This window comes from Stenella coeruleoalba (genome assembly GCF_951394435.1).
Source record: "Stenella coeruleoalba genome assembly, chromosome: 8".
In the NCBI taxonomy this organism is placed as follows: domain Eukaryota; kingdom Metazoa; phylum Chordata; class Mammalia; order Artiodactyla; family Delphinidae; genus Stenella; species Stenella coeruleoalba.
Window position 1 is genome coordinate 923,699 of NC_137154.1, and position 10,162 is coordinate 933,860.

The following is a 10,162-nucleotide window of genomic DNA, read 5'->3' on the forward strand; positions in this document are numbered from 1 at the left end:
CTTTGCTGTTGTCCGTCCGAGGAGGAGGTGGAGAGGCCTGGCTTCCCCTAGGCCTGGTGTTCTGCTGTTGACACAAGCAGTTTCCCAGGCACTACGATCAGACAGGGCTGCTGAGCACTCCAGTCACGGGTGGACCTGCTCCGCCACCCGAGGTGGGACACTGCTGCCACTTCCCATCACAGCTTCACCTTCTAGATGGGAGTTATTAAGAAGCTTCCAGACAGCATCCAATCCACAGCAAAACCCCGCTTCCTTAAACCCACCCCAGAACCACCTACAAAAGCCCCAATTCTATAAGGAGTCCTTTCTAATACCCTCTAAGTCCCCCGGTGCATCCCCCAGGTGTGTGGTTTCCTTAGCTGCAACCAGGAAGAATCCCAGCTTGTTGAGTTACAGGTGTGTTCCTGGTGGCCTGCCTGGAGGGCACTGACACACCCAAGGTGTGAACCGTCCTTTTCCTGTGTGTACTTCCCAGAGCCCTCAGAAATAGCCAGCCCACTGCATAGTCTTTGTAACCCCGCATTTGCCATAGCGACTAAATATCTCATCCACTTGGCCACACATCTGTTTGCCCTCCACTTGCACCACATCCCATGCCACCATTGGTGATAATTTGAGGAATTGGGTAGCCCCTGGATGACACAGGCTCCTGGTACTCCATTTCCCCGGGGAAGGACTTTAGCCACATGCTCATCAAATATATGTGCAACCCAATGCTAGCGTCCCATTTTGAGTCTGTTTTCTGGGGCCACTTCTGGTGGCAGTTACGGTATCAGTCATGGTCCCGGCGAGAAACAGATAGCATGCGCACAAGGATCACTGGAGGGATTTCAGCAAATCCCTCCAGTTTACAAAGGAGGGGCAGAGTTAAGTGAATAAGCAAAGCATGAGGGACTTCTTTTAACCTCAGGAAGTGGCCACCGCCCCTGGCCTTGAAAGGACAAAAGGAGGAAGCAGTAATCAGGGAGAGAGGCTTCCTCAGCAGAGGAGTGGAGCCACTGGCAACCACAGGCTTGCAGGGAGGCACCTGGGGAAAGAAACACCCTGACCTCTCTCATCGCTAGTCTCTACAAGTGTCTACCATTAACCTAACCAGGTGATGCATTCTGTAGACAAACACTTCCTGGGGCACAAAGAAAGGCAGAGAAAGGTGGAGAGGGTCTGGGAGGCCACACAGAGACTCTTCTACATGTGCGTCTAAATATCAGTGATAACTAGAGGATACAGTTTTATACCATTGAAAGGAGCAAAAAAAGAAGAGACAAAATGTAACTTTTTTTAAAGTGTTAAGGAAAAATTATAAAATTTGATCAAAAGACCTTAAGGAAGACCTGAATAAGTTGAGAACTGTTTACCATATTCATGGATAGGAAGGCTCAGTATCAGAAATATGTCCATTCTCCCCCAAATTGCCCTACAAAAGAAATTCTCATTAAAACCCCAACAGGCTTTTTTAAAAGAAGTTTAACAAGCTGATTCTAGAATTTATATGGAAGAACAATGGCTGAGTAATAGCCAAAACGTTCTAGGACAAGAAAGAGGAGAAGGAGGAAACAGAAGGAAACTGTCTAGGAGGTGTCCAAATGTACTCCAAAACGACGGTAATTGAGCCTATGGTATGGATATGGGGATAGACAAGTTCACCAATGGAACAAAATCTGAAAACTTGACTTAGGAGGGTGTTGGCACTGCTGAGCAGCTGGGAAAGGAAGTATCTTCTGATACTCTGTACTAAAACGATTGGTTCTACTTAGGAAAAAACTTGAAATTGGACCCCTACCTTATGCTGAACAAAAAAGCAATTCCTGGTGGAACTGATCCAGTGAAAATTTGATGAATTCAATACCTATGTCATGTTTGTAAAGGATAAAATCAGAAAAAGGTGGCACCTCTCCTCTGCTCCATCTGGGAAGGGTTGAGCAGCAGTTGAAGTCTTGGGAGAGAACACGTAGGATGAAAGGAGAGACGCTTGGTGAGTCAAACATGAGGACAAGTTGTTCAGCAGACCAGCACCACCTGGCCCCCAGGGCGCTGACCACATATCCCTGAGAAAGGCAGAGGGAGCTGATGGGCAGAAAAAGTGAGAGTTAGGTGGACCAGAAAAGGAGGTTTCAACCCTAGAGTGGGGGTTAGGACCAAAGCAAGGTGTAATAGTGAACCATCCTCATGGAGCCTTACCGAGTGGAGTGGTATGGCCATAGAGGTGGCCAGAGAAGACATCCTTGGCAGGAGAATTGCAAGAGGGACAAAACTGGAGGCCAGGGGTCCAGCCAAGTGAAGTCCTGTAGAAAATGTAGACTGTGAAGGGAATTCTAACTTAAACACCATCTCCTCCCCCAACTGCTTACATTTGCTCAGAGACCCAACACCAACACTCAGGACCCTGATCCTGTGTGTCACCTGAGCGATGTCATCTACCTGTGTAATCCTCATTGTTCCCCAGTCCATTTCCATGTTGTCATGGGAGGTGAGCTCTCCGTGGCCTTTCTGGGTCCAGGTTTCAACTCACAATGGCACCCACAGGTCCCAGTATTCATGGAACATCCCAATGTACCAAGAGCCCCTGATAGCTTCTTTGTATGTCTTTGGGTGGCATTCTTGAGTAACAGTGATGATAAATAACACCTTTGCATGTTTCATAGGTGTCAGGCTCGGTGTGTGTAATTTCATTTAATTTACAGTACGGTCCCATGAGGCACATGCGTTTGTCATCTGCCTGACAGAGGGATAATGGGCAGGTGAAGGACAAAAATGTTTCAGTGTCTAACACCAACGAGTAATGACTGTCCAGAATACAGAAACACCTCCCATAAATCACAAGGAAACAGGAGACCAGATGGTAAATGGACAGATATTGTAAACTGGCAGTTCCAAAAGGGGAAGCCCAAAGGGTCGACAGGTATGGGAAGGGGCTTTCAGACTCACTAAGAGTAAGAGAAATAAAACAGTCATGAGACACCACATTACATCCATCAGAAAAATAACAATTAGGAGGGGAAGGAGACCAAGGGCAGGTGAGAACCCAGGCGAGGGCGGCTCCGCAGCAGGGCTTAGTGGACTAGACACACCCCAGGAGCTCTCTCCTGAGCATACGTTCCGGAACATTCTCACTCTGACCCACAAGAGACACATTCAGAGCTGTTTGTTGTTTGTGTAGCAGAGTTGGCAACCTAGTCGCCCATCTTTAGGGGAATGAATCAGTAGGATGTGACGCGTACACACTATGGGTGCAATGCGACAGGGAGAAACAATAAAGTGGTTGTTTGTAGAACAGCTTGTATGAATTTTTTAAATCCACGCAAGATAATTAAGCAGCAGGTTTTCAAGACACCGGACATAAAGCAATGAGGGTCAGTGGTCCCTGTGGGACGGGGAACAAGTGAGCTCAGCTGTAGGACGGCCTCTGCTCACTGCCCGGAGAGAGCTTGCAGGCTGCAGGGCAGGGAGGGTGACCAAGGGGCAGGGCAGGGGTCTCCCTGAGCTGAGGGGACTTGGCCGGGAGCCTGAGGAGGCCGGGGAGGCTGGCATTCGCCGGGGCGGGGGGGGGGAGTTCCTGCGCAGAGAAGGGACTGCTATCTGCAGAGACTCCCCCTGGAGACTTCAGCTGAATACAGACCAGAGCACACATGGGATGAAACTGCTGAGGCACGAGAGAGCGCCACCTGAAAGAGCTACAGAGATAATACCGTTAGCCAAACGGGGCAGGAATAGTTCCTGTTCCCACTAGTCAGAGTAAAAAGCCACATAACCAACAGGACACTGAGTAGGGTACGCAAAAGGCTTTGCCTTGAAGTTGCCGGGGATGAAGCGGGTCGTTTTAGATGGTAAAGGGATACACTTACCAAGAGGACATAAAAATCCTAGAAGTTTCTACATCTAGTTGTAGAGCTTCAGAATTCTTGGAGCAAAACCAGATAGAACTGCAGGGAGAGAGACAAACGCACAGCCGTCGCTGGAGATTTCAACCCCCTCCCCTCCGTATTCAGTGGAACAAATAGAAGCCTCGTAAAGGGAGGACAGACCAGGACAGCACCAACAGCTTGATCTGACCGGCATTTGTAGAAAATGCCATCCAACAACAGCATAATACACAATTTAAGTATTCACTGAACATTTACCAAGATAGACCATATTCCGGGCCAGAAAATAGTCTAAAATGATTCAAATCATGCAAAGTATATTCTCTGACCGAAACAGAATTAAATTAGAAATCAATAATTAAAAGATATCTGGAAAAGGCACAAAATATTTGGAAACTAAATCACAAACAGCTAAATAACCCGCGTATCAAAGAAACCCAAAGGAAAGTTAGGCAGCATTTTCAACTGGATGAAGATGAAAATGTATTACATTTTGTGGGATGCAACTAAAGCAGTACATAGGGGAAATCCATGCCTACATTAGAAAATCACTGACCTCAGCATTCACCTTCAGACACTAGAAAAAGAAAGGCAAATTAAATTCTAAGTAAGCAGAAAATAAGGAGGAAATAAAAGGCATTGAAGAGGGACTTCGCTGGCCGTCCCGTGGTTAAGACTCTGTGCTTCCACTGCAGGGGGCGCGGGTTCTATCCCTGGCCAGGGAACTAAGATCCCGTGTGCCAAGGGGCACAGCCAAAAAAAAAGTCATTGAAGAAATCAGTGACATAGAAAACAGAAAGACCACAGAGAAAATTGGTAAAAACAAAAGCTCATTTTTTAAAGAAGATCAATAAACCACTAAACAGACTGATCAGGAAAAAAAAAGATAGAAAACGTGAATTACCGATAGGAGGAATGATAAAGTTGGCATCACTACAGATTCTACAAAACATTAGAAGAAGAGTAAGGAAATGTTATGAACAACTTCACTTAGGTTAAATGAGATAGAATGAAATAGACAAAGTCCTTGAAAGACACAAATGATCAAAGCTCCCTCATGAAGGACAGTTCTGTCTATTGAATTAAAAACCTTTCCACCAAGAAAACTCCAGACTCAAATGGCTTCGCTGCTGAGTTCTACCAAAATTTGAGAAAAAATAACATCAATTCTACACAAATTCTCTTCTAGAGAACAGGAGAGGAGAAAATACTTTCCAACTCATTCCATGAGTCCAGCATTACGCTAGTACCAAGACCAAACAAAGACATTACAAAAGAGAAAACTGCAAACCAATATCCCTCATGAACCCAGATGCAAAATTCTTAACAAAATTTTTAGCAAACTGAATTCATCAACATATAGGAAGGATAATTTATCATGACAACGTGGCATTTAACTCAGGAGTGCAAGGGTGGTTTAACTTTTGAAAATCATTATACGATGCAATCTACCACATTAATGAGCTGAAAACAAAAGCAAAAAACAAAAAACAGATGGTTGTCCAAATAAAGGCAGAAAAAGCATTTGACAAAGTCCACTCCATCTGTTAACTTTCTGCACGTGTGAACAGAAGGGAACTCCCTCCATCTGATAGAGGGAATCTACAAAAAACCATGCATCTGACATATCATACTTAGGGGTGAAAGACTGAATACTTTTCCTCAGACAGGAACAAGACAAGGATGTCTGCGCTCACCACGTCTATTCTGCGTGGAATGGAGCCAGTAGCAGGGCAATCAGGCAAGAAAAAGAAGCCAAGGCATCCCACTTGAAAAATAACAAGGCAAACCATCTTTACTTACAGACGGAATGATCGTTTACGTGAAAAATCCTACAAAACAGCTACTAGAACTAGTTAGTGCGTTGAGCAAGTTTGCAGCGTTCAAGGAAGTAAACAAAAATCTACTGTGTTCCTGTATACTAGCAGTACAAACTGAACATTCATAAACTGAAATTCAAAACAATGCCATTTACAAAAGCGTCCGCAACATTAAATACTCAGAGATAAATCCAGTTGATTGCTGGTGGTGTTGAGTTCAGCTATGTCCTCACTTGTCTTCTGCCTGCTGGACCTGTCCATTTCTGGTAGGGGGGTGTGAAGTCTCCAGCTGTAACAGTGGGTTCATCTGTTTCTCCTTGCAGGTCCATCAGTTTTGGGTTTTTTTTAATATTTATATATTTTTATTTTAGTTATTTTATTTTTGGCTGAGTTGGGTCTTTGTTGCTACACGCGGGCTTTCTCTAGTTGTGGTGAGCGGGGGCTACTCTTTGTTGCGGTGCGCAGGCTTCTCATTGCGGTGGCTTCTCTTATTGTGGAGCACGGGCTCTAGGCACGCAGGCTTCAGTGGTTGTGGCATGCAGGCTCAGTAGTTGTGGCTCGCGGGCTCTAGAGCGCTGGCTCAGTAGTTGTGGTGCACAGGCTTAGTTGCTGCGCAGCATGCGTGTTGCAACGTGGCTTAGTTTCTTCCCGGACCAGGGCTCGAACCCATGTCCCCTGAATTGGCAGGCAGATTCTGTGCCACCAGGGAAGCCCGTCCATCAGCTTTTGCCTCGTGTATTTTGATGCTCTGTTGTTCGGTGCATACACATTAAGGAGTATTATGTATTCTTGGAGAATTGATGCTTTACCATTTTCCCTGATAAGTTTCCCAGCTCTGAAGTCTGCTCTGCCTGAAATTAACACAGCAACCCCTGCTTTCCCTTGTTTCAGGCTAGCGTAGTGTGTCTTTCTCCATCCATTTCAGAATGGATCCTTTTCCCTCCGCCTGACGGAAGCACCAGGAATTTTTCTCCAGTGTCTACTGTGAGGACCTGGTGGTGCTCCTGGAGGTGAATCTCACACTACTGTGGGGACCCCCTGACCGAGTGCCCCTGGAGCTTTCATCCCTCAGGTGTGTCCACACCGAGCCTTCAGCCATTTATCAATTCCAGTCCAGACTTCCTACCCCAGTGCTGGCTCCCATGCAGACAGCTGCACTGGTAAACCCCGACTCCCTGTGTGCGCCTGTCTGTCTCTCCAATTTGGGGGACAGTAGTTTGCCCTGTGACCTCGCTCCTCTATGGATCAAAGAAGAGTTTTGGATTTTTGTTTGTTCAGCTTTTTACTTTTGTTAGGACAGAATGGCAACTTCCGAGCTTCCAGCATGTCAGAAGAGTAGTAGTCTTTTCACAGATACTGCTGGGTATCCATATATACGACTGGATATCCGCATGCAAAAAAATTAACTTTGATTGGCATCCCACATCTTATAGAAAATTAACTAAGAATGAATCATAGATCCATGGGTAAAATGTAAGAATATAAATCTTCCTGGGAAAACAGGAGAAAAATCTTTGTACTCTTGAGTTAGGTAAAGATTTCTTGGATACAACAGCAAAAGCCCAATCCATGAGAAAAAAATGGTAAATTGTACTTCATTAAAATTAGTAACTTTTGCTCTTCTAAAGACCATTAGGAATAATGGTTAAAGAAATAAAAGGACAAGCCATGGACCAAGAGAAAATATTTGCAAATCATATATCTCGTAAACGGTTTGTATGCAGAACATGTCAAGAACTTTAAACTCAGTAACAAGAAAATAAACAACCCAATTAAAAACGGGCAAAAGATCTGAATAATTTATGAAAAAAGGTATATAGGGGCAGATAAGCATGTGAAAACGTGTTCAATATATTAGGCATTAGGGAAATGCAAATTGAAATCACAATGAGATGCCACTGCACACTATTAAATGGCTAAATTCTAAAACAAAAAAGACTGCCCACGCCCAGAGAACGTGGAAGAACTAAGCCCTAGTGCGCAGCCGGTGGGAAGCAACACGGCGGCACAACTACTGGGGGGACGGTCGGGCAGCTTCTTAAAAGGTTTGTTTGCTTGTTGTTGAGTTTCCGCCAAGGTTAAACCTACACCCACCATGTGATTCCACTCCAGGCTCTTTCCCTAAGAGAGCGAAAGCACGTGTCCCACGGAGAATTCTCACAGTAGCTTTATTTGTAATGGTCCCAAACTGGAGAAAACCCAAATGTGCACCAAAGTGTGGAGAGAGGAACCTTGGAAGGTGCACCCAGCGGGGTACTTCCGGGTGACCTGGGGGCAGGGGCTGTTGGCACACAGGGCAGCAAAGGTGAATCGCAAAATGATTTTGCCGGTGTGTGTGAGTCCATATATTCAGAATTCTGGGGAGTTCCCTGGCAGTCCAGTGGTTAGGGCTCGGCGCTCTCAGGAGTTCCATTCCTGGTCTGGGAACTAAGATCCTGCAGCACTGCGGCCAAAAATAAATAAGTAAAATTCTGGAAAATGCAAAGTCCTCTGTGAGGACACAAGCGGATGAGTGGGGAGGAGCTGGCAGAGAGAGGGTGGCGACAGACAGGCAGACAAACAGGAGGGGCACGACAAAGGCACAGGAAGCTTCCGGGTACGTCATTATCTTGATTGTACGATGCTTCCAGGGTCATTTGCGAAAGCTAGAACGTATCAACGAGCGCAGTTTAAATACGTGCCGTCATTGTACAGGAGTTGGACCTCCACACGTGGTCTAAGCTAGCACCAACAACACGCGTTTCACAAAGACGCGTGTGCACAGGAAAGTGTGTGTTCCACACCCTCTGCCTCGGGCGAGAGAAGGCCGACGGGCTCCACTCTGCACCTGCGGCCCAGAGATGTTACAGAGCGGGGCACTGCAGACCCACCGCGGGGACCACAGTGCCCACACCAGCAGGAAAGGGAGCTTGGGGCTGGGCGCGCTGTTTAATCTCTTACAAAGACACAAAGATCTACAGTGATGTCAGCCCTGGTCGCCGGGAGTTGGTCATGCCAGCCTCTGTTTTTCTGCCATTTCACTGAAAAGGGGAGACAGGTGGGTTCTGACCTGGGCTCTGTACCACTGGCTGCGTGACCCGGTGCCAATCTTTAGACCTTGATTTTTCACCCGTGAAAATGAGAGAACACCTACCCCATGGGGTTTTCTCCACTAAGGTCAAATGCGGTCATTTTTGCAGAGCGTCTTGGGGACCCTGGCTCGGGGTCAGGAAATGTGAGCTCCGTGTTATCATGAAACTGTTGGGGAAAACCAGCACCCCACCACGTGACCAGAGGAGCCGGGACGCGGGGCCTCACCCTCCCTCTGTGAGCAGACGTACACGTGGGCCATCAAGTATCCGTCAGATCATCTTCGTTCTGGCCGGTCGGCACTCTTGGGGGCGTGTCTGGGGTCTTCTGACTTGGAATACGGCCAGGGGTTCATCCTCTCCCCGCCCTGCAGGCCCAAGTCTGAATCGAGGTGTCGCAGTGTCGCGCTCCGCCTCTGCTGCTGCCGGGGGCCCCACGCGCCTCTGGGCTTATGGCCGCGTCACCCCAGCCTCTGCCTGGTCTTCACGGGTCTCCTCCTCGCTCCGCCTCTTCTCTCATCAGGGCACCTGTCGTTGGATTTAGGGCCCCCCTGGTGACCCAGGATGACCTCATCTCGAGACCTTTAGCTTGACCACAGCTGCAAAGACCCCTTTCCCAAAAAAGGTCACCTCAGGTTCTGGGGGTTCAGATGTGGACTATATTTGGGGCCACCAGTAACGCCTCCCAGGGGTGGGAGACCCTGGCCCTGCCCATCCCAAGTCCTTGGGTCAGGATTTCTGACACGGGAGCCAGCACGTTTGCCTCAAGGTCCTCCTTCCAAGTGTGACCTACTCCCTCCCACCCCAAACACACATACACACGTGTGCACACACTACACACACACACACACACACACACACGTTTTTCCCTTGGAAAAGTCACACTGCCACGTTAAGTACACCCCTGTTCAGTCTCGCCCCCTGGGTCGTGCGAGCCCTGCCCTCTGCCCCTCTGCCCCTCTGCCCCTCTGCCCTCGTTGACCTGCAGCTTGACCTATGGGTGCTCTCTCACCTCACACACGCCCCATTCTGTGCTCCCTGAGTCCTGTGACCTTGGCTGGGACACAGGAGGGCTGGTGCAGGAGGGCAGGGTGTCCCGAGTGGGGCTGACACTGGGTTCGTGTCGGGGGGACGCCCAGGGTAGGGGTGTCCACGCCCAGAAGGTCTGGAGACAGAGGCTGCTCAGGCCAAATCCCAGCGGTGGGGGGATGTCGCTCGGGGCCCTGAGAGGCTGACGCTGGGCTCCCAGGAAGGAAGCACAGAGCAGAGCCCAGGGAGCAGACGCTCATCTCTGTGTCCCTGTTGACCTGGGAGAGCCTGGGCCACGGGGAGGGCGGCCCCAGCAGCCGGCAAGCACACGGGCCTGGCAGAGCGCGGACGCCGGCTCCAAGGAGGACACCCCCCATCGGCGTTC